Source organism: Euleptes europaea, chromosome 19 (genome assembly GCF_029931775.1).
Source record: "Euleptes europaea isolate rEulEur1 chromosome 19, rEulEur1.hap1, whole genome shotgun sequence".
Classification (NCBI taxonomy): domain Eukaryota; kingdom Metazoa; phylum Chordata; class Lepidosauria; order Squamata; family Sphaerodactylidae; genus Euleptes; species Euleptes europaea.
The window spans coordinates 35,968,256-35,991,809 of record NC_079330.1 but is presented as its reverse complement, the minus strand read 5'-3'; the positions used below and the strand labels follow the sequence as shown (position 1 = coordinate 35,991,809).

Here is a 23,554-nt window from a genome sequence, read left to right as displayed (position 1 = left end):
AAACCAGCCACATTCCATGCCATATATTAAATAGACTTATCTAATATATTTTATCTCACCCCTTCCTCCGAGGAGCTCAGGGTAACACACATGGCTCTCCTTTCCCCCTTTTATTCTCTCAACAATATTGGGAGGCAGGTTAGGCTACAAGAGAATGACTGCCCCAAGGCCACCCAGCAAAATCCAGGGTAGAGGCGGGATTTGAACCTGGACCTCCCAAACCCTAGGGTTGCTTGGCAACGAGCAGGAGGGTGAAAGGCAGAGTCCCATGAGAAAAATTAAAAAGAAAAATAAGGCCTCGTCTACTTGCAAGAAGTTCTAACTAAAGAGTTTCTGGCGATTGCTAGAGCTGCCTTTATCACTTCTGGGTTGCTCTAGGAATCACCAGGAACTTACTAGTCAGAACTTCCTATAAGTAGTGTGGGTACAAGTGTGTGTAAAATTCCATCAAGTTGCAGCTGATTTATGGCGTCCCTTCAAGCCTATAAGCAGACAAGGCCTTATTTTCCTTTTTTTCTCCCCAGGACGATCCCCTGGGCCCGGACCACCTGGGCCGGATTTAAGCTATGTCTGTCCCTTGGTCTCTCCTTCTCCCCAAGCTTCTTCTCCCTTCAGCCCCAGTTTCTGCCTGCCAATCAGCTGAGCATGTATGGGCGAGGGCTGTATCTGGCCGGAGGTCTCCCACCATAAGCAGGGAAATGGGAACCCTACCGACACACTAACCTCTACACAGTGCTGGACCTTAGTTTCCTCTGGCCAGCACTGCAGAGGAACATTCCACTTACGGACACCTCTGGGAAAACCCACATGAATGTGTTAGTGGCACTGTAACTTCTCCCCATTATCCAAAGCAAGTCCAATGGAAGAAAAGCAACACTGACATCGGGCCCAACAAAGACCAGTCTTGCCGTACTAAGAGTCAACTTCTCTTCATATGGAAGCCAGTAAAACCCTTCCATCCAACTGACCCAGGACACACAACTCCCTCCTCCCAATGTAGACCCCCCCCTACACACTAAGCTATTCCTGAGGGTCCACTGATCCCCAGGAACAAAATTCAGGGGGCTCGGGGCTGCTGCAGGAGGGTGAAATTGGCAGAAATCACTGACCCCTCTTTAAAAACTTCAGAACGCTTAAATTTTCTTAATTGCACGTTTAGATACAGTTGCATCCAATGTAACTAGGATATCAAAAAGGGGAATTAAAAACCTCTCTCAGTCCTTTAATGTCCAATCACAAGGCTTCCCCTGCCACACACACACATACACAGTCACACACCTACATCACAGTGAAATCCCCAATGCATGAGTACTGTGGGGACTGAATACACACCCAATCTCAAAAATAAGCACTGGATGAATCTCTCTCTCAAGCTGCCTCAGTCAGGCACGGCCTCCTGTGGTTTTATCTCCTGCTGTGTCACTGTTGTGGTCATTAAAACAGCAGTCCTTCCAGGACTGCACACAGGGTATTTCCCCCTTACGTCCTACCATCACAAGCAACAGGATTGCTAGGAGATGTCCACAGCACAAGAGGGTGGGGGCTTTTCTTTGCTGAAGCAATTCTAGAAACCCCCAACAGTGCCTGCCAATGATATGCTGAGCTAAGGCAGCGGCACCTTTGCTACAGAAGACGTGGAAAACTACAGGCTCTGAACAACAGAGGAACAGAAACATTTCTGCTCTGATTTTGGAAGAGGGAGGACTTCTTGAAGAAACTGATGTCTGACACGGATGCCTGTGCAATGCCAGGTCCATTAACAGTAAGACCGCCACACTGCATGGTTTTTTTGCAGCACAGGAAGTGGGCCTGGCGTACGTGGCCGAGACCTGAGGGAGGGAAGGAGGGCCTGCTTGAGGGGGCTGCGGGCTGGGCCTTGGAGTTTCCCAGGCTAATAGTTATGGGGGGACTTCAGCGTCTGTGCTGACACGACTACGTCTTCGCAGGCCATGGACCTAGTGTCTTCCATGGGGCCACTGGGACTCTCTCAGTTTGTATCAGGTCCCACATATCAAGCAGGCCATATACTGGATCTGATCTTTGCTATGGGGGTTGATGTGGGACTGATAGCGGGACTGATAGGCCATAGTCAGATCACTTTGCCCTGAAGGCCCGGTTGTGTGTACCAGCCCCTCCCTGCTTAGGCGATGAGCTGATTTATGCTAGCCCGCCGGAGACTAATGGATCCAGCTGGCTTCCAGAAGGCTCTGCGGAATACAATGTCTCCCAGCAACTCATTAGATTCGCTGGTAGAGGACTGGCACAGCCGTCTCTCTGAAGCCATCAATGAGATTGCTCCCCGATGTCCTCTTCATCCCCGCTCCAAACTGGCTCCATGTATACTGTGGAGCTACAGAGGAGTAAATGGGAGCTTAGATGGCTGCTGACAAATCAATGAAGTCTGAATGATGGTCAATTCTCCAGCCAAGCTTCTTGGGGTGGCCAAAAGAGGACCGCTTGTTCCTGGACAACCATTAGCAGCACAGGGAAGGCTGCAGGTTTTATTAAAAACAGCAACTGTGTAAACTACCAAAACTTGTTTTCACAAACATGAAACAAGCTCATCATCTAACCCACATAAAGGTGTTTTTTTTCCATATCTTCGGTTCTGCTACTGATTTTTCTTAAGAAATTTTTTGTTAAGAAAAACTGTTCTTAAGAAAAATTATTCTTAAGAAAAACTGTTCTTAAGAAAAATTGTCTGCGCGTCCCAGAGGATGTTAACACGTTGATTTTTCTTAAGGATGTTAACATCCTCTGGGACGCGCAGACAATTAACAATAAGGTCAATACTGGAAAATGCATATTCTGCAGACAATCTTGGAATGCACAGGTAGCCATCTACCACTTTTCTAAGCCTTGAAAAATGTTCCAGTCTAGCCAAGAGTAGACTGCTGTAATGTACTGCACATTGGTCCCTCTCAAAATCAACACGGAAACTCCAGTTGGTGCAGAATGCTGCAGCTCGGCTATTAGTGGGAGCTGGATGGAGCACGCAGGTTACTCCCATCCTGCAGTCACTCCACTGGCTGCCCATCAGTTACTGGGCTCAGTTTCAAGTACTGGCTGTCACATACAAATCCCTTTATGGCACTTGTCCCTCATATTTGTGAGACTGCCTGTCAGACTCAGGCGTCTGTCCCTAGCATCCCAAAAAGCACACACGCCCAGGCAGGTGATCCTAAGCAATGCTACTTTATTAGGAGCAAAAAAACAGATTAAAAGAAGCTGACTGCCTCACACGCAGGTGAGGCTGCTAATGACTTTCAGTATGCGAGGTACAGGTTAAAAGCATTCTAGGCAGGGAAAGCATAACAGTGAAGTTACTTCGAGATAGTGATTCCCAGGGAGAGAAGCCATAACATCATACATCTGAGATAATCAGAGGAACAGAAACTGTACACAGGAATAATGAACATGAGAATCAGACCTTGAGAAGCAGCCAAGCTCTGGCCTTGAAAGGAAGCCAGCCCCTAGCCTGCATATGTCTAAAGCCTGTATTCCAGTAGGTAGCACGAACCTCACACTGCCTCTCTCTCTATGCATTGCCGAGACAACTTAGCTCATCTGAGCAAGGCCTTCTGCAAGTGCCAACCTGCAAATGGGCAAAATCAACCACTGTCCATACACGTGCCTTCCCTGTTGTGGCCCCCACCTTGTAGAATGGCCCGCCTGAAGAGGTCAGGAAGGCTCCCACTCTCCTATCTTTCCGCAAATTATGCAAACCTGATTTATTCAAGAGGGCTTTTGTATGCAGGCAATAGGATAGCACAGAACAAAAGGCTTAACAGAATTACTTGGATACGTCATTGGGGATGTTGTCGGTACTACCATACGTAGTTTACTTTGGGTTGGCTCTTATTGTGTAATTTTTCATCATTTAATGTGTCATGTTAACACTTATGCTTTGCTTCAGTTCTGTCTTTAGACTTCTGATTGGATCTATAACCCAAATCCTATTTTATTGTTTATTGAATGTCTCATCTTGTTGATTGCATTAACTCACTCTGTGTAATCTGCCTTGAGTCCCAGTGAGAAAAGGAAGGCAGGCAGGCTATAAATAACGTAAAGTCAAATGTTTAATGTTTTACATCTTTAATTGCCGGAAGTGACTAGTATCCCTCTCCTGGACCCGGACTACCTTTGGTTGAGTTCAAGCTACATCTCTCCTTCTGACTCTCCTTTTTCCTAGTACCTGATCAATCTAGATACTCAGTCTCACCTGCAGCTTATTTTTTATCATCTTGAGTCTATAAATTATAGTAAGGCCTTTACCCTTACCAGATGCCAGGCCCTACCATCAGCTATTTTAGAAGGGAAATATAAGAAGATCTCTAGATAAGAGAGGTTCTGTCCATGTGGAACAGGGGACATTGAAACCATCGAACATGCACTGATACGTTGCCCATTCTACCACGAAGTTAGATCAAAGCTTATTTCCCATATACTTGGTAAATTCCCTGAAGAGTCAGTTGAGCTTTTGGCAAAGACGCTCCTATTAGGAGAAGACCCTCAGCTTACACTCCAAACTGCCAAGTTCTGCGCTGTTGCTATTAAAATACGCAGAGCTTTATTAGAGAATGATTGTTAGAATATTTTACAATTTTATCAATTTTAATGTGATAATTTTAACCAGGGGTTGCTTTTATTGACCTTATACCTTTATGTGTATGGGCAGTCTGTGATTTTGCGGTGCAAAACTATTGTGTCTGGAAATTCTGATGTGTTGGCATGTGATTGGTCAGTCGACTGTATTAATAAACTTGACATAAACTTGACAATCCCTCCTGCCCACTCAGACACAACCTTGCTTGAAAAGAAAAGAAAAACAACAACTTTGTTTTGAAAGGCAAAAACTGAAGAGTTCTTCCCTACAAACCAAGATTCTAAAGCATAGTTTAGAATCCCAGTTTTGCAGTCAACAAATCAGCACTGATTTGTTACAATGGATGTGTCTGCGTGTCAGTTTATCATTTGATCCCAGACTTACTACACCTGGAAATCCTGAGTCTTGTTACTGTGCACAAGGTGAGAAGGGAAGGAGCACACAAGCCTGAGAATAAAGATTTATTAACTTCCTTCCTTTATACCTGGCCTTCTTCCCCACATGGGGACCCCCAAAGTGGCTTCCATCGTTCTCTCCCTCACTTTATCCTTTGTTTCAATAAACAGAGGGCAAGAGGATGACCAGCAAGCAAGAGGAAATTCATGGGAAATGTTTCATTAATGTCTATCATAGAGTTGCAGAAACAACATTCACCGATATAAGTGTTGATCTAAGACAGGGATGGGGAACCTCAGGCCCGTGGGCCGAGGACATTTTCAGTGGCCCCCAGGAGCTCCAGGGCCCTGCCATTCAAACGCAGCCCAGCACAGCCCTCTCCGAAACTGTTCCGGAAGCCGCAGCGTGCAGGAACTCTGTGGTGCCCTTTAAACCTCCTCTCGCCGCCTGTCAGCTGTTGGGTGGTAAGAGGGAGGAAAAGGAAGAAGCCAGCTGCATGCGCGCGGGTGGGCAAGGCAGGAAACCTTCAGCCCTGCTGGGCGTGCACATGTAGGGGGGGCTCTTCCCTGCCGCCCCCCTCGAAGGCCTCCGCCAGCGGCAGCAGCACTGAGCCCAGCCAGGGGGACAACAGTGGCGGCGGCCTGGAGTTGGACTTTTGGGAGCAGCCTGAGGGGGACGAGGAGGAGGAAGGAGGCGAGGAGGAGCTGCTGCTGGAGCCTGGAGGAGGAGGAGGCCTGGCCTCATTGCTGCTGGCCTCCCCACCGCTGCCGCTGCTGTCGTCCCCCGGGCAGGGCTTGGTGCTGCTGCCGCTGGCGAAGGCCTTTGAGGGGGGCGGCAGGGAAGAGCGCAAACACACCGCCTCCCCCCCCCGCGTGCGCATGCATCAGCAGGGCTGAAGGCTTCCTGCTTCACACGCATGCACACGGCGGGCTCCTTCCTCTTCCCCCTCTCCCTCTCGCCGCCCAACAGCTGACAGGCGGCGGGGAGGCCAGCAGCAATGAGGCTGGGCCTCTTCCTCCAGGCTCCAGCAGCAGCTCCTCCTCGCCGCCTTCCTCCTCCTCGTCTCCCTCAGGCGGCTCCCAAAAGTCCACTGCCATCGTCCCCCTCCTCAGGCGCCTCTCCCCGACCGTTTTTGCCTGTTGCCTCCTCCTCCTCAGGGAGCTCACGGAGGGCCAGGCGGCCCCTCAGCAGCCGGGCATCAGCCAGAGAAGGACTTGCCATCTCCCTCCGTCCTTTCTTTCTCCCCCCCACTCTCTCCCCTTCCATTTCTTCCTTCCTTCCTCCCTTTCATCCCCAGTTCCTTCCTTCTCTTTCCTTTCCCCCTTCCTTCCTTCCTTTCTCCGTCCCTCCCTCCCCCTTCCTTCCTTTCTTCCTTGCTCCCTTTCATCCTTTCTTCCCCAGTTCCTTCCTTCTCTTTCCTTTCCCAGTTCCTTCCTTCCTCTTCCTTTCTTCATCCCTCTCCCTTCTCTCTTCCTTCCTTCCTTCCTTCCCTGCCTTCCTTCCTTTCCTTCTTTCCCTCCCCCTCCCCTTCCTTCCTCTCCTAGGGTTGCCAACCTCCAGGTGTTGGCTGGAGACCTGGCAACCCTAGCAAACCCCCCCCCCCGCCGGGAGATCTACGCCTGGTATGGCCCCCGAATGATGTTATAAATATGCAAATAGCCTTTGGCAGGAAAAAGGTTCCCCACCCCTGATCTAAAATCAACTAAGAATATGCTGCATTAGTAGAGATGAGAATGCCCTGCACAACATCGGACGACAGAACTCCCTGCACCAGTAAGTTACCAGGATCACTTCCTCCCTTTTGGACTTTCAGAAACGTGCGCAATCTATTTTATTCCAAATGGCATTTGTTGTTGTTATTTGTAGACACCTTTTTTATTCTTATTGCCAACTGCAGATATTATGACTGATGTTTTTTGTGACTGTTTTATTCAGTTTCTGTTCTGAGTTCTGCTTCATAATCTGGCAATGCTTTCATTTCATCTTGACAAGTCCCCATCTCTACGGCTGAAAGGCAGGACAGAAATCTTATTTTTAATATATTATGGGAGTTCCAGGGTGCAAGGGGGAAGTTAACTGTACAACCTACCTCTATTACTTCCAGGGGAAAGAACCAGATGAATTGCCACGTGCCAGAGACAACGCAAGAGTAGGGCAGTCTCTTTGCTACACTTTGCTTGCCATGGGCATTTAGCTGGATATAGAGACCTGACCGTGGCAGGCCATTAGTCAACACAGATCTTGGGATGAGGGGAAGAAGGTGGTTGTTCTACTTGGCAACAGCCATCAACACTTCCTCCATCTTAATTCTTTCTTGAATGCTGCAGCCAAATATCATCTGCTGGCCTCCCTATTACCCTTCCTTCCTGTTATATTATCAATGTCAACAGAGGGGTAACCTGCTGCAAATATCCAGCAATACGAGTGTAGTTAGGCGCCATTTGAAAATTGTAATTTTGTGTTTTAAGTTTTAATTGGAATTTTATTGTTTTAAATTTAGATTTTTATATTGATGTAGTAATGCTTTTATATGATGTTACCCGCTCTGAGCCAGTTTAGGCTGGGGAGCGCGGGTTATAAATCACTAAATAAATAAATAAATAAATGTAGTTCAGCCAGTTTGAAAACTGAGGGAAAGGGTAAATAAGAATTACTGTCTTTATGCCAAAACACACATACATACACACAGAAACACACACCACCACAAAACTCTCCCCATCTACACTAAAACCCTACAGTGATTTTGCACTGCAATATATTTTTGATATAGCTTTTGATAAGGTTCCACATAGTATTCTAGTTGACAAATTGGGAAAATGTAGGTTAGATCCTATTATTGTTAGATGGATCTGCAACTGGTTGACAGATCGTACCCAAAGAGTGCTAGTTAATGGTTCCTCGTCCACTTGGAGAGAAGTGACTAGTGGAGTTCCTCAGGGATCTGTGCTGGGCCCTGTGTTGTTCAACATCTTTATAAATGATTTGGATGAAGGAATAGAGGGGATGCTTATTCAATTTGCAGATGATACTAAATTGGGAGAGGTAGCAAATATGGTAGAAGACAGAGCCAAGATGCAGGATGATCTTAACAGGCTGGAGAAATGGGCTAGAACTAATAAAATGCACTTCAACCAAGACAAATGTAAAGTTCTGCATTTAGGTAGGAAAAATTAAATGCATAATTATAGGATGGGGGAGACTTGTTTGAGCAATAGTGTGTGAGAAAAGGATCTTGGGGTCTTAGTAGAACAAACACTGAACATGAGTCAGCAGTGTGATGCTGTAACTAAAAAGGCAAATGCAGTCTTGGGCTGTATCAACAGAAGTATAGTGTCCTGCGAAGTGATGGCTTTACTCTGTTCTGGTTAGACCTCAACTAGAGTACTGTGTTCAGTTTTGGGCACCACAATTTAAGAAAGATGTAGACAAGCTAGAATGTGTCCAGAGAAGGGCAACAAAGATGGTGAGGGGTCTGGAGACCAAGTCCTATGAGGAAAGGTTGAAGGAGCTGGGTATGTTTAGCCTGAAGAGGAGAAGACTGAGAGGGGATATGATAACCATGTTCAAGTACTTGAAGGGCTGTCATATAGAGGAGGGTGCGGAGTTGTTTTCTGTTGCTCAAGAAGGTCGGACCAGAACCAACGGGCTGAAATTAAATCAAAAGAGTTTCCGTGTAGACATTAGGAAGAATTTTCTAACAGTTAGAGCGGTTCCTCAGTGGAACAGGCTTCCTCGGGAGGTGGTAAGCTCTCCTTCCCTGGAGGTTTTTAAGAAGAGGTTAGATGGCCATCTGTCAGCAATGCTGATTCTGTGACCTTAGGCAGATGATGAGAGGGAGGGCATCTTGGCCATCTTCTGGTCACTAGGGGTGTGGAGGGGGGAGGTAGTTGTGAATTTCCTGCATTGTGCAAGGGGTTGGATTTGATGGCCCTGGTGGTCCCTTCCAACTCTATGATTCTATATGTCAAGATGCAAAAAACACACAGCCTTGGTTTTTAAACGGACGTTGCTCTGGTCCTCCTGGATATTTATTGCCTTCATTCATAACCCCCCTTTTCTCACCAATGGGGACCCAAAGCAGCTTACATCATTCTCTTCCCAGATCCTAGTCCAACATTCTACTACAACTATTACACCACACAGGCTCTTAGCCCTTTTGATTTAGTTCAGTTTATCGATTTATAGGCTGCCCTTTCCTGGCTGAAACCAGGCTCAGAGAGGCTGACAGTCTAAAACAATTTAAAACAATGTATGTTACATAAAACGTTTACGATAAAACCAAACGCCTTACAATTTTCAATATCACTACTACAGCAGCCATGACGTCTGTGCTGTGTCATCCATATAACCTTTCACCAGTCCTGCAAACAGGTACCTGTTGTTCCACAGTGCCAGATCCAGGGCACAGAGGCAGAAGCAGTTACAACTCTGAGAACGGGGCTGTACCAGCCCTTGCATGATTCTACTCTCCCCCCACCATGAAACTACTTAATGAGCCTTCATCTAGCCAGAGCTAACCAGCCTTCAAAGGACAGAACCTGTTCTCACTGCCTTGAAGCAGGTTAGATTTCATTCCAGATCTGTTTTAAAAACTGGACTGTTTAATTGTCTGTGTATACAAAATATCAAGCAATTGTAAATCATACAGACTTCTGCTGCGACACTAAGACCTCACAGAGTTGGCAAGTTAAATGAGTAACTAATGCCACACTGAAAGAATATCTGTGTTCCACTGGAGGTAAAGGTGCTTTTGAGCATATGCAGAGATTCTTTCCAAGTTCTGTGGCATAAGCACTGGATAATCTCTCCTTCCTGTGTTTCCATTAAGAACTAAAACAGAAAGACAAGCAGTAAGTCCATATGAAGCAAATGGCAGTACCATTTGATACCGCAGGAAGGAGATCAAATATTTTAAACATATTCCCATATACATTATTTCCACAAAATACAAAAACAGTATACTTTAGAACAAAGGCTCCAACAAGAATCTTCTAATTGACAAGTTTTGTAATCAGGGATTTTTAAAAAGGATTTTAAAAAAATTATTCCCCACCTGAAGTATGAAATGGTACAATCCAAAAACTGATCAACTGGGGCCAGCTGCATGCTGGTTTTAACTCAAAACGATGAAAGCCAATCCCAAACTGGGAAGTGCTTGTGGGGCAGTTGAGCATGCACATGATACAGATGGCAGGTTGTTTTTTTTAAATCACAGGTTCAGTTGACAGAAGAGATATACACACACACAAAAATTCAAGAGAGGAATTTTGGGGTTAAAATAGCAGAGAGTAAACTCCAGTTTCTCAACCTGAAAATGCTCTGGGGTGTTGCTGTGTGCCCTGTTGGGGAAACCTGCATGTATGAATGGGCTATATACAAGTTTCTCCATTGGGGCAGGTGGAGGCTCCTTGGGGCCGTTTCCAGTTGGAAAACACAGTTTGGGGAAGAAGACCTCAGCTTCCTTTCTCCACATGCTGCACTCTTGATCTGAATTGGCTCCCATATGCCTGGGAGTGACATTTCAGCATGGAAATACCAGCGCACATTTGGTTTTACAGGACCTGGGACAGACCTGCAAAGAGCATGGTGTGTAGTTAGACTCATACTTCGGACAGCATGAGGAAGTGATGCCAGTACCTCAGCCACCATCTTTCCACTTCTGATGGAATGCTTATGTCACACTAAGGGATGAAGTACAAGAGTTGTCACTTATACCAGAAGTACAATAAAAACATTTGGAAGTAATTAGTTCTTTCCTGCTATTTTTATAGAGTTTTTAAAAAGAGTTATTTTAGAATTGTGGTTTTAATTTCTAAATTGTATTTTTGTATATGGATATAATGTGGACCATATCGTGAAATGATGGTTGTGATGTGAGTTGCTCTGAGCCTGGCTTTTGCTGGGATAGGGCAGAATATAAATTTAAAAATAAAAATAATAAAAACTCCAAACTCAAATCTCAGCTAGGAATCCACAGTGCAAAGGTATCATCATTTCCCATCCTTTACCTGGCGTGCGAGCCAAGACTGCCTTGACATGCAGAGCTGTTGTAAAAATTTCCTCAAAATACAAAAACAGTATACTCCAGAAAAATGGCTCCAACAAGAATGCTCTCACTGACAAGTGAAATGCACCAAGCAGGAAACTGCTTGCCCCACAAATAGTATGGGGTGCAAATAAAGCGTTCAGTCCTTGAATACTCTGGATTGTCCTAATGCCAATATTGTGGAGGGGCCGGGGCTCAATGGTGGAGTACCTGCTTTGTAACCAAAAGGTCCCGAGTTCAATACCCAGCATCTCCAGTTAAAAGGATCGTGCAGAAGGTGATGTGAAAGACTGAGAGAGCTGTTGCCAGTCTGAGTAGACAATACTGACTTTACTAGATCACTGGTCTGACTCTCAATGCAAATTCTAGTACTATTTATAGCTGTCTTTTAAACTTGTCCGCCTGTACTTGGCTGATGGCAAAAACAAATAATTCCATAATTTAGTACTGCCCCCACCCAAAGCCCAGAAATACAGAGACAAGCCATACCCTGCTTCAGGGGAGTACACAATTCAGTCAGTGCCTATGAGATGGCCCGTTTTTGAGTCACAGCACCAAATGCCTTACCTGTACAACGTCTCTCCTCACATTCACAAGATATAGCCAGTCACTGAACCTCGGGTAGCTGTTCAGCTCAACTGTTCTGTCATTCAGAGGAACGTTCAGCTTGCACTGCAGCTGGCTACCAATATAGCGGACAAGCTTCACCTGCCAAAGAAGGAATAAAAAGATTAAAGTGGTGCAGAGCAACAGCCAAGAGCGTGCACTGATAGCCAGGTAGCTACTGGTTCAAAATCTGCTTCTCCCATGAATCTACCAAGGCAGACTTCAGCAACACGCTATTCTCAAGTTCTACAAAATTCAGAAAAAATACACACCCATTGTCTCCTGCAACAATATATTATTGCTCTCCTTTACAGGGCTGTTGTAATGATTACAGAGATCAATGTATTTCTGGAGTGTTTTGCATACCTGAAATATATACACTGCAAATAAAGATAATAAAGTAATATAAATAATTATTCATTCTCTTCCTTGCACTCTGAATCCTTTAAATATTCATCTTAATAAAACTGAATAGAGCAATAACAGATCATTCCTGAGCCTTGTGATGACCGGGGATGGCATAGCCAAGGTGGCGGTGCCTCCAAAGAGGTTCCGCGGCTCCCTCAAGGCTTTAAAAAGCCTTTTTTAAAGTGTTAAAAAGAAAATGGGGCTTTCCCCCCCATAGAAAACAGTGATGCTGCACCAGGTAAAAAAATGAGTCTCCAGGTAAGGCATACCCAAGAGTAGTACAGTTTTATACACTGCCATCTATAGACCGCCTTTCTGCTATGGAACTAAAGAAAATTTATTTTCTCTCCTTTGAGTTTCCTCTCACTCCTACTACAGATGGTTCTTAGCATCCCTCATAATCTTATACATACTCATATATGTTATATCCTGCCTGTCACTCCAGTGGGGACCCAATTAGTTACCATCATTCTCCCCTCCTCTACTTTATCCTCTCAACAACCCTGTGATGTAGGTTAGGCAGAGAGTGTATCACCCAGCAAGCTTCCATGGCAGAGTCAGGATTCAAGCTGGGTCTCCCAGATCCTAGTCCAACACTCCAACCACTACACCAAACTGACTCTTTATGTGCTATATTAACATTCATTTATAATTGCTGTATTAGTCACATTACTATTCAACTTTGGTTGCTATTAAAACTTGCTACATAAATTTTAAAATATTCTCAATATAATCAACATTGAGAAAGAGAGAATATTTATATTTATGGTACCTCTCTCGGGAACTGGCCTGAGAGACAACTTACAAAATAAAACATAAGGAATACATATTAATTAAAATATAACATATAATACGCATAATACAGCTTAGCATTTTAAACCAAACAGTAGCCTGGTTTTGTTTAAATCCAGTCTAAACTACCTCACAGGGTTGTTGTAAAGATAAAATGGAGGAGAGGAGAACAATGTAAATTGCTTTGGGTCACAGCAGACCTACGGTGATCCCGTAGGGTTTTCAAGGCAAGAGACATTCAGAGGTGGTTTGCCATTGCCTGCCTCCGCGTGGGCTGAAAGAGTTCAGAGAGAACTGTGACTGGCCCAAGGTCACCCAGCAGGCTTCACGTGGAGGAATGAGGAATTAAACCTGGTTCTCCAGATTAGAGTCCACCACTCTTAACCTCTCCACCACACTGGCTCTCCAAGACAGGCAGGACACATCATATAAATAAGGCAGGCACTCCTTGGCCAAGGTGACAGAGCTCAAGAGCTTCACCTGCCCCAGCACCATCTTGGAGGCACCTTCCTCCTTACTACCTCAAGCAGAAGTGGCCCTAAGTAGTAAAAGTAAGGGTCCCCAAAGCCACGCTTTTGATAACGGTTGTCCAGAACTTGCTATCCATAAACCACACCCCAAATTTGTCACCTATGGCAGGGTGGGCCTTCAGCCTCTTGATGGGGCTGGTCACATGCGACCTGAAAAAAAAACCCAGATCTCGCACACCATCCGCCCTGGTGTATTTGGTGTCTGTGCATGTTTGGCTGATCTCTTTGCCCGGGGACTGAATAGGGCAGTGAGTCCCCAGGTGGCATCTGGGAGGCCCCAACTCTGGAGTTTGAACTCAAGCAGTTCTGAGTCCTGACTAGAGATGGTCAAACTTCCCTTGGCTCAGATTGTAACTGAATCAGTGATTGCGAGTATCATTGGCAAACACTCAGAGGGGAGGGGAAAGAAGTCACTTTTTGATTGGCATTTTTTTTTGCACATGTGAATTCTCACGCAGCTGCTTGGGAACTATAGTGTGATGGACAGACTGGTTAGGCCCCATGCTGCCTAGGCAAACATTTCACAACACAGATTTCTCTCTCTTCTATTTCCAGCTTGTTATTTATCACATCAGTAGTCCCAACAGTTTCACCAACAGTATGCTTCCATTGTTGGAGGGTATCTACAGGGTATGGGGAATTCTAAGCTGTGGCATCTCATATGGGGAACACTCCCCTTCCTAGCGCTGCTTGCCTGGTGCTGAGCATGGGGAAACTCAGGTGCCCGGCAAAGGCATCCCTGTTTTCTCAGGCATTTATGGTTTTTGTTTTTAATGGGGGTTGGAGTAAGGCACTTACTCTGCTGGTACTTTTTAAGCTTGCTGTTTTAATGGTGGTTTTATTACTCTGATTTTAGATTCTACAGAGTGCTGCTGTGTTTATTGGAGGTGTTTGGCAGGCAGCCACATAAAGGTTTTACTTTTATTTTATTGCTTATTATGGCAAGGTTCAGTACAGTACTTCCTCCTTAAACTGAGAGAGTAACAAAGTCTCCCAAGGCCCGGACACATAAAGCTGCCTTATACTGAATCAGACCACTGGTCCATCAACATCAGTCTTGTCCACTCTGACTTACAGCAGCTCTCCACGGTCTCAGGTTTTTCCACATCATCTTCCACCTGATCCTTTCGCCTGGAGATGCCAGGGATTGAATCTGGGACCTTCTGCATGCCAAGCAGATGCTCTCCCACTGAGCCATGGTCCCTCTGCTAACTTAGAAAAAGATACTCCTGATGTGGCAGCCAGATGTCAGGTGCCCTAAGTGCAATGAAAAGAGATCAAGCATGCAGTGAAATGGACCTTTCAAGAAGCAAAACACCTCCAGGAAGAAAAACACACTAATGAGCCGTTTCAATGAGCCCCATGATAGCACAATGAACAGCCAAACTTGGACAGTGGAGAGCCGGATTCAAATCTCTGTTTCAACTCCTCAGCAGCATTGTTCAAAAAGAAAACAAGCTAGTTTCATGCATTTAACTTGTGCAACTGTAAAAGCCATAGGATTTCACTTTCAGTAGGCAGATTTTTTTACGGTAAGTGCATACCACAGTCACGTCATCACTGTAACTGTAGCTGAGATATTGGTATGGGCAGACAAAGGCATTTTAAAGGGCGGGGGGAGAGTTTCCTCAGACAGACAGGGCTGGGGGGGGGTGCTTCTGCAAGGACAGGAGTCAGAGGGCTCTTGCATCCCTGAGAGGACCAGGTACCTACGCATGTCAAGCAATGTGTTTCCCTGTGAGACTTGGGTTGGGTCTGGGAAGCACGAAGAGAAGTCCAGAGAATGGGGTCCCAGGCTATTGGCAGCCTGCAGTTAGAATTGAGTTCCCGAGATTTCTAATTTCTCACCTCTGCTATTTCAACCCCAAAGTCCCTCATTCAGTGCTGCTTCCCCCTTTTGCCAATCAAACCCTTCATTCTTTAGTTCTGTTCATATTTTGCTGCACTTGTATCAAATTCTGCTGCAAAACTGGCACATTTCTCAATATTGCTTGTGTGTAAATAAATCATCAACTGATATACCTATAAACAACTGCACTGTATGTATTAATTACCATATAACAAAGTCATCCCACAGCCAAATATAATAGAAAAGAATCTACAAAACTAGAGCAGTACAGCATCGAGAAGCACAACTACTGGCATAAATATAAACAAATTTTAAAAGAAACAGAATAGGGACCACTGGCTCATCCCTCCTGGAGTCTCCCACTCTACTTTTTCATGAATCATTTAAATCAATCAGCTATTTCACCCCTCAAAATATCTGGATTTATTTACGTGAACTGATGCACCACAGAAGGCCCCATCGCCATGGAAACATCTTCCTTGGCTAGGGTAACAGGTCGAGCACCTCAGGCCGTGCTTCAGCAAGGGGCACAAATCCAGGACAGGAATGCTTTATAGCGGAACAGCATGCCAAGCCTCGAAGAAAGCTTGCCAAGTTCAGGCACTAACTGGACCGCCAGCACCCTTGGTTTTTTATTTACTTACTTTCGTTAGACCTAAGGCCGCTAAGGCCCTGCTCGGGGCAGGGGATCCCCCTTTGCTGCTCGGCTGGCCAGCGGGGGGGGGGGGGCTTACCAGCAATGGGGGGAGGCCTACCCCAGCGTGGCAATGATGTCACCAGTGATCTGGCAAGCACTGGAAGTGATGTCATCACATCAACAGCAAAGCGGGAAGGTCTACTATTTGGGCAATCAGTAAACCCCCCTTCACCCTACCAGCTGCCAGGGACTACCTGGCAACTTTAGTTATAGCCCGCTTTTCTTCCCCATGGAGACCCAAGGCACCTTACATCATTCTCTCCTCCATTTTATCCTCACAACAATCCTCTGAGGAGTGTGTGACTGGCCCAAGGGTACTAGAACCGCAGCTATCAAATTGGTTCCCAGTCATTACCAGCCTGGTGCAGATCCACCTTGCCTCAAAGCTGGAACTATGCCACATAAAGCTGCCTTACACCAAGTCATACTATTTAGCTCTACTCTAAATGGTGACAACTCTCCAGGGTCTCAGGCCAAGGGTAGGCTGTTCCAACCTCCTCTTGAGATCATTTAACAGGCCAAATGGTAACTTCCAGATAAAAGTGGTGAGCAGACCAATGGTCTAATAGTTGAGGCCTTGACAAATTTTCTTTGACACTAGGATTTTCCAGCCTTCAGGGTGGTGTATTTTAATGACCACATTTGCTTCCACAAAACCTAATCCTAAACTCTTCACATAGTTTCATTGAAGCTATGACAAAATTGTTGCAGCATATAAATAAATATAGGGCTACCATGTTTGTCATCACCACAAAAAAAAGCTAACATCTAACCCTAACCTAATTTCTCATAATTCCATTATTGCTTTAAAAAGTTCAGTTTAACTGAAGATTGAAGCCAGTCTAGAAAGCAACTAATCATGAACACATGAAGCTGCCTTATACTGAATCAGACCTTTGGTCCCTCAAAGTCAGCATTGTCTACTCAGACTGGCAGCGGCTCTCTAGGGTCTCAGGCAGAGGTCTTTCACATCACCTACCGCCTGGTCCTTTTAACTGGAGATGCCGGGGATTGAACCTGGGAACTTCTGCATGCAAAGCAGAGGCTTTTCCACTGAGCCACAGCCCCTCCCCAAAGTCAAAAAATGAATTCATACAAACAAGCAGTGGCAAGAACTTAATGCGCGTGTATTTTTATGTCACATAGCAAGTCATATTCCAATGTCATATTCCAATGTGAAATGACTGTACTTCTGAGGATCACTGAGAGACACTACAATGAAATCACTGCTGAAAATACCAGGTGCCACAATCAGTACAGTTTATTGGAACAGTCCATGACCAGTAAAATATCCATCACATATACAGAATAAAAGGTATTAATTTTTAAAAGGAAATCAAAATGACCCAAAACATGTAACGTATAAAACATTATAAACAATCTTAATCATGATTAACCATTAAAATCCATGGATAATGATAGACACTGTAATGAAATTAGAGGTGCTATAACATTCTACCTACATGAAACCTAAACTGTTTATAAGTGACTTACGTTTGATAAACGCAATATACAGAAATTTAGCCACCAAACGTGATACCCATATACTCTTATCTTCCAAGAGATATCTCAGAACTTTGCTCTCTGACTGATGCAAGGAATTTCCAGTGGAACTAAAATGCCTTAATAGGGGTTCAATTAGCCATTTTCTCTCCACTTCATACAGAGCACAGTGAAATAAAACGTGAAGAACTGTCTCTACAATGTCTTCCGAGCAGGGGCAAAGTCTCATAGACATAGGGGTTCATCGAAATCTACCATAAAGAACCGAGGAGGAAAGGCATCAAATCTTGCTCTTGAAAAAGCCCATCTGTGATTTGAGTTTGAAATATTGGACAGGTATGATGCTAAAGCCATGCTCGACCTAGGATTCAAGTGCTTGTAAAAAGGAGGTAAGGCGGCATACTCTGTTTGCAGTTCGATGTCAATAAGTCGCTGATGTACCATACTTTTTGCTTTATTTAAATCTCCTTCTAAGAGTTGTTCTGGGTCTATTCCTATAGATCTTAGCTTGTCTATGGCTCTAAGAGACCACTGCGGGAAGGGATCTGCAGCAAGCATAATAGGGATTAAACCCGAAGGTTTTAAGTGGACTCTTAACCAATAAAAAAGGGTATGTCGCCATATTTCAGTTATTACCATACATAGACCAACCTCCTGTCTCAAAACCACATTATGTATACCTCTTGGAGTGTTGAATAGCGATCTTAGGAATTTCGACTGAACTAATTTTAGTGTTTTCAGATTACCAAATTGGATGATTTGTGTCCCATATCTCATAAGAGCTAGCACTTTTGCTGAATAAAGTTTTAGAGCAGCAGGAACAAACCAAGCTCCCTCCCTCCTGAAGAATTTCAAAATAGCAGTAGCACTTCTTTCTGCAGAGCAAGCCAGTGTCTTAATATGGCCAGATGAACTACCACTGTAGGTAAAGGTTACCCCCAAATATATAAAATTTTTGACTTGCTCAATGACATTTCCATTAATCTGCCAGTTCGATTTCATGAATCTGTTATGAAAGCGCATTATTTTAGTTTTTGTAAAATTAATGGACAGTATTTCTTCCTGACATTGGTTTGTGAAGGATTTAAGCCAACTTTAGTTAATGATAGCAGGACAGCATCATCTGCATACATAAGAATTGGCAGTTTTTTCTCTGCCGCCAGCTTAGGGGCATGTACATCTATATTAGTTATTAAACAATTCACATAAAAATTAAAAAGGAAAGGGGCAAGGAGACAACCTTGTCTAACTCCTTTTTGGGAATGAATTGGTTTAGATAGTCTACCATCAGAAGAATATTTTATCTGAATATAGGTATTGTCATGTAGATTAATTATTAAATGTAAAAGCCTTTTATCTATAGATGTGGATCCCAATTTAGCCCAAAGCCTTGTACGATCAACTGAATCCACAAAGGCAGCATACAAGGTTCCCTTTAGTTGCTGGACATATTTTTGAATTAAATAATCCAGCACCAAACAATGATCAAGGGTTAAGAGTCCACGTGCAAAGCCCCCTTGCTCAACGTCAATGATTTTCTCCTGATTCATCCAATTGCGAAGTTTAACGCAAGGTGCTTGGTATAAAGCTTGCAGATGGTATTTAGGAGTCTAATTGGTCTGTAATTATTTGGGTCCGTTCTATTATGTTTCTTGTAAATTGTTATTATTATGGCAAGACCCCACTCCTCCGGGATTAAACCCGTCTGATCAATATATGTAAAGAGATTCGCAAGTATCTGGGCCCACCACTCCACGTTGGATTTCAGCACCTCTGCTGTGACATAATCACTCCCAGGGGCTTTCCCATTTCTCAAGTTATTAATTAAAAGTTCAACCTCATGTGTTGAGACTGGATACCATGAAGGTGTATTGTTAAGAGATGGCTTGATACAAGACTTAGGAGGGTCTCCTTTAAACAGTGCAGAGTAATGATTTTCCCATGTTCTGGCAGGTATCACACTAACCCTTGTCTTATTACCCTATATATTAACACTGGCAATTAATTTCCAGAATTCTCTGTTGTCCTTTTCCTTGGCAGCATTAATCAAAGCCTGCCATTTGGATTGAGCATTCATCAACCTTTTAGATCTTAAAAGTGCTTTATAGTCCTTCTTTCTAGCCAATATTTCTGCTTCCAGAATCGAATTTGGAGAAGTTTGGAAATCTTTGAAGTTTTTAATGAGCTTCTGTTTGGCCTGAATGCAATCAGTGTCAAACCAGCATTTATTATGAGGTCTTCTCAAATGGGGGCTGGTGGACTCCCTTGATAAGAGCTGGGAAATCAACTCTGTGCATGCATCTTAGGGAGATGTTCCATCACCTGAAGGTTTGCATAGTTGGCTATAAACTGATCTACCGGTCTCTGATCTGGACCATTGGAGAAGTTTTTCATTTAGATCACAACTCCATTTAAGTTTTTGTCTACCAGGTATTGACTCAGGATCAAAATGAACGCCATATGATTGGTGCAGAGGGTAGTGACCGCCTCTCCAGTTTAGCCTAAGGGGTAAATGGTCACTTTCTGTTCTCCCTTCAACTGATAGCTTAGTAACTCTACTGAACATATCTTGGGAAACTAACAGTCTATTAAAGAGTGCTTGGTGCCTGACCAAAAGGTAAATTGCCCAGGGCAGTCTCCTTGCACTACTCCGTTCAAAATATAAAGATTTAATTTGTGGGCCAGCAGAGCTAAACACAGCCCAGCATAATTTATCACCGGATCTAGGGAGCAGCGCTTATTCTCATTATGAATTTCACCCTCAGCAGAGGGATTAAAACCATACTTATTTGATAGCATCTCATCATTATGCCCCATTCTTGCATTAAGATCGCCACCAACTATCAACATAGCTTTAAGATATTTATGCATGCAATAAACAATACTTGATTCTGTTTTTTGCCAAGAGGCGTCCATTTGCGCCTGAGAACGATAAGGAGATAAATATAAATTAAGACATACAACAGAGCAATCTGAAAACCTAACAAGAACTGCCAAACCCCAGTTGTTCACCAGATGAATTCCCTCTACCGAAACATTTAAGGAAGTGGAAACAAAGATACCCAACCCACCAGAGGGTCTCCCACCCTTAGTACTGGGAGAAGCTTGGGGGGAAAAATGCAGTATAGTTTGGGATGTCAAAATCTTCTAGCATCCATGTTTCCTGCAGTAAAATTATGTCGAATTGGGTTCAATATTCTAAGAAACCCCTGTCATATGATTTAGCAGCCCACCCCGCAATGTTCCAAGATAGAAGCGAGATTTGTTCTGTTCATTCAGTCTTTCTATCACAGCAGCATGCTGATTATTGTAGGAGGCCATCTTGCCTCTCGTGAGCCCTTTCCTTTACCCAGAGATCAATCCACAACCATCCTCTGCTACCATGAAGGAAATGGAGTTTTTCTTAAGAATGATCCTGAGTCTGATTAAGGACTAAACAAAGTGAGGTTATTCAGAAATCACAAACTTGGAGACAGGCTTATTTCTATCTAGGGTCCATAACTAACAGGGCAACATGCGGCCTGTTACTCCTCTCTTTCACTGTAACTAGAAGGAAGGGGAGGGGTGCATTATGGGAACAAACAAGAACACAGGAAGAGAAGGGAGAAGGATCACAACCTTTCTATCTAACTCTCACACTTGCTGCCCCCTGCTGATCTTCCTTTCTTTAATCAATCTTTGTGCACTAAACATTGTATTTTAAACAGTTAAATTGTGGAACTCCCTGCCTCAGGATGTGGTGATGGCTGCCAACATGGATGGCTTTAAGAGGGGAGTGGACATGTTCATGGAGGAGAGGGGTATTCATGGCTAGTCAAAATGGATACTAGTCATGATGCATACCTATTCTCTCCAGGATCAGAGGAGCATGCCTATTATATGAGGTGCTGTGGAACACAGGCAGGGCAATGCTGCTGCAGTCGTCTTGTTTGTTGGCTTCCCAGAGGCACCTGGTTGGCCACTGTGTGAACAGACTGCTGGATTTGATGGACCTTGGTCTGATCCAGCATGGCCTTTCTTATATTCATCTGACACTAACTTCTAGAGCACTGACTGACAGACTTTACCCACACACACACACACAAACACACACCAGAAGCCCCCCCTCCACCACCACCCCAAACCCCAGCTTGTAAGAGATAATGGCAGGTGCCACTCTGGACTGTTTTTCTGCACACAAGCTGGCACTGAGTCAACCGGCAGCTTTCTGCGGCCACGCTGGGTTTGTCACATCCCACACAGTTACTTTCTCAGGTCTCCAAAGAGCTTGCTAGAATTTTAATGGGTTTTTAAAAAAAGGAGGGACGAGAAAGATTTCTGGTCTGATACAATGAAAGTAAAAAAGTCCATGTCAAGAGCAGCAAGACAGCAGTCAGAAACAGCACAGACAAACCGTGCCTTACAATGATTGTGCTGTGCAGTTTCATCAGAAGCAAACCGACAAAGAAGCTCTGAATAACCGAGCCCACCACAAGAGCCCTGCTGGATGAGAACAAAGGCCCACCAACTCCAATATCTAATTTCCCACAGTGGCCCAACCACGTATCACTGGAAAGACCATGAGGTACGGCACTTTCCTGCTATTTGCTACCATAACCTGCAATTCTGAGAAGCACTGCATTGGAACATGGAAGCTCCATTTAGCCACCATGATTAACAACCTACAACAGACTTATAAATCTCCATAATTGTATCTAAACCAACACTGGAGCTTGTGCAACAAATTAATTTTTTTCCACTTATACCCTGCCTTTCTTCACACTGGGGACCCATTGTTTTCCTCTTCCCCATTTTATCCTTTCAACAACCCTGTGAGGTAGGTTAGGCTGAGAGACCATGACTGGCCCAAGTTCACCAAGCAAGCTTCCACGGCAGAATGGGGATTAGAACCTGGGTCTCCCAGACACTCTAACCACTACCCCATGCTGTTCTGACAACAAATAAATCTTTCCTTTTGTCTGCCCTCAATCTACTGAAAATCCACTCTACTGGCTGACCCCAAATTCTGGTGTTAGGAGAAATATGCTTAATACATCTTCCCCACACCTTTCATATTTTATAAGCCAGTCAGGTCTCCTTTAACTTCCCTGTTAAAGCAAAACAAAGACCTATAATGAAGCCTCCCCTTCAGCTTCATCAGTGAACTGTCTTTGCTTTGGTGGGGGGAGGCAGATGGAAACACATCCCCCCTGCCCTGAGATTCACAGTCTACATCTCCAAGCACAAGCGACATTTGAAGCTCAGACACTGTAAACATGACGTTCTGGCCAGCGCCCTGGCATTACGCAACACCGTTTTTGCCTGGGCTGGTCAGTTTTCATTGGACTTTGACACCAAACTGGCAAAGGGACCTTATGAAAATGAGAGACAGCTGACAGTTTAACCAAGTCAAACGCAACAACCTCGCCCAGTGCGGTTTATGGGCTTGAGCTCTTGCAATGTGGGGAAATCCCTTCCTTCAGGGATGCCTTGGCCAACCCAGCAGGGAGGGAGATCATCGGGGCTGCCAAGAGGGCAGGAGGACAAAATTCTGGCAGCCCAGGGAGGCAAGAAAGGGGGCAGAAGAGCGTGGGGGAGAAGCACATCTGCTCCCAACCAGCATCTTACGCCTCTTCTGAATGCAGGGGGGAGGTCATTGCAGGGGGACCCTGCGGCAGCTCTCAGCATGGAGGTCGGGTCCCTCTACACCCCACCTTCCCCACCTCCCACACCACACCACCTTTGAAACCTGTCCAAATGCAAGCCAGCTAGACTTCACCTGCTTACTAAAAGGCACAAGAACAGAAATCTTGAGATTGGCCTCAGCGCCTCAACAGTCAGGCGACTGCGTTCAGATTCAGACAGACGGCATTCTGCTTGCTTATCAGCGCCCTTCAAGTCTGGTGGGATCCAAGGTGCATGCGCAAAAGGGGCAGCCTTTCAGTCTAGCGCAGCCCGCTTCCTGGGGGCTTGCCAAACCTGGTTAATGGCCAATCTATCCACGCAGTGACAAGTCACCTAACAATTGGCACATGGTTGTGTGATTGGTGACTGGTATCCGTGCATTCAGGGTTTGGTAGTGAAGGAAGATTCCAGCATCCTGACAATCAGATTTTTTAAGAAATCAGAAAACCAAGTTTCT

At 44.8% G+C, this 23,554-nt stretch overlaps 1 protein-coding gene across 1 annotated transcript in view; it reads right to left on the bottom strand.

Annotated features, from left to right (window-relative positions):
• Window positions 1–23,554, bottom strand: part of KSR1 (kinase suppressor of ras 1) — a 180,786-nt gene that overhangs the window by 98,794 nt on the left and 58,438 nt on the right. Inside the window, exon 2 of the mRNA XM_056865314.1 lies at window positions 11,616–11,756. The gene's annotated coding sequence lies outside the window, so the exon portion shown is untranslated. The remainder of the gene's footprint in view (window positions 1–11,615; window positions 11,757–23,554) is intronic.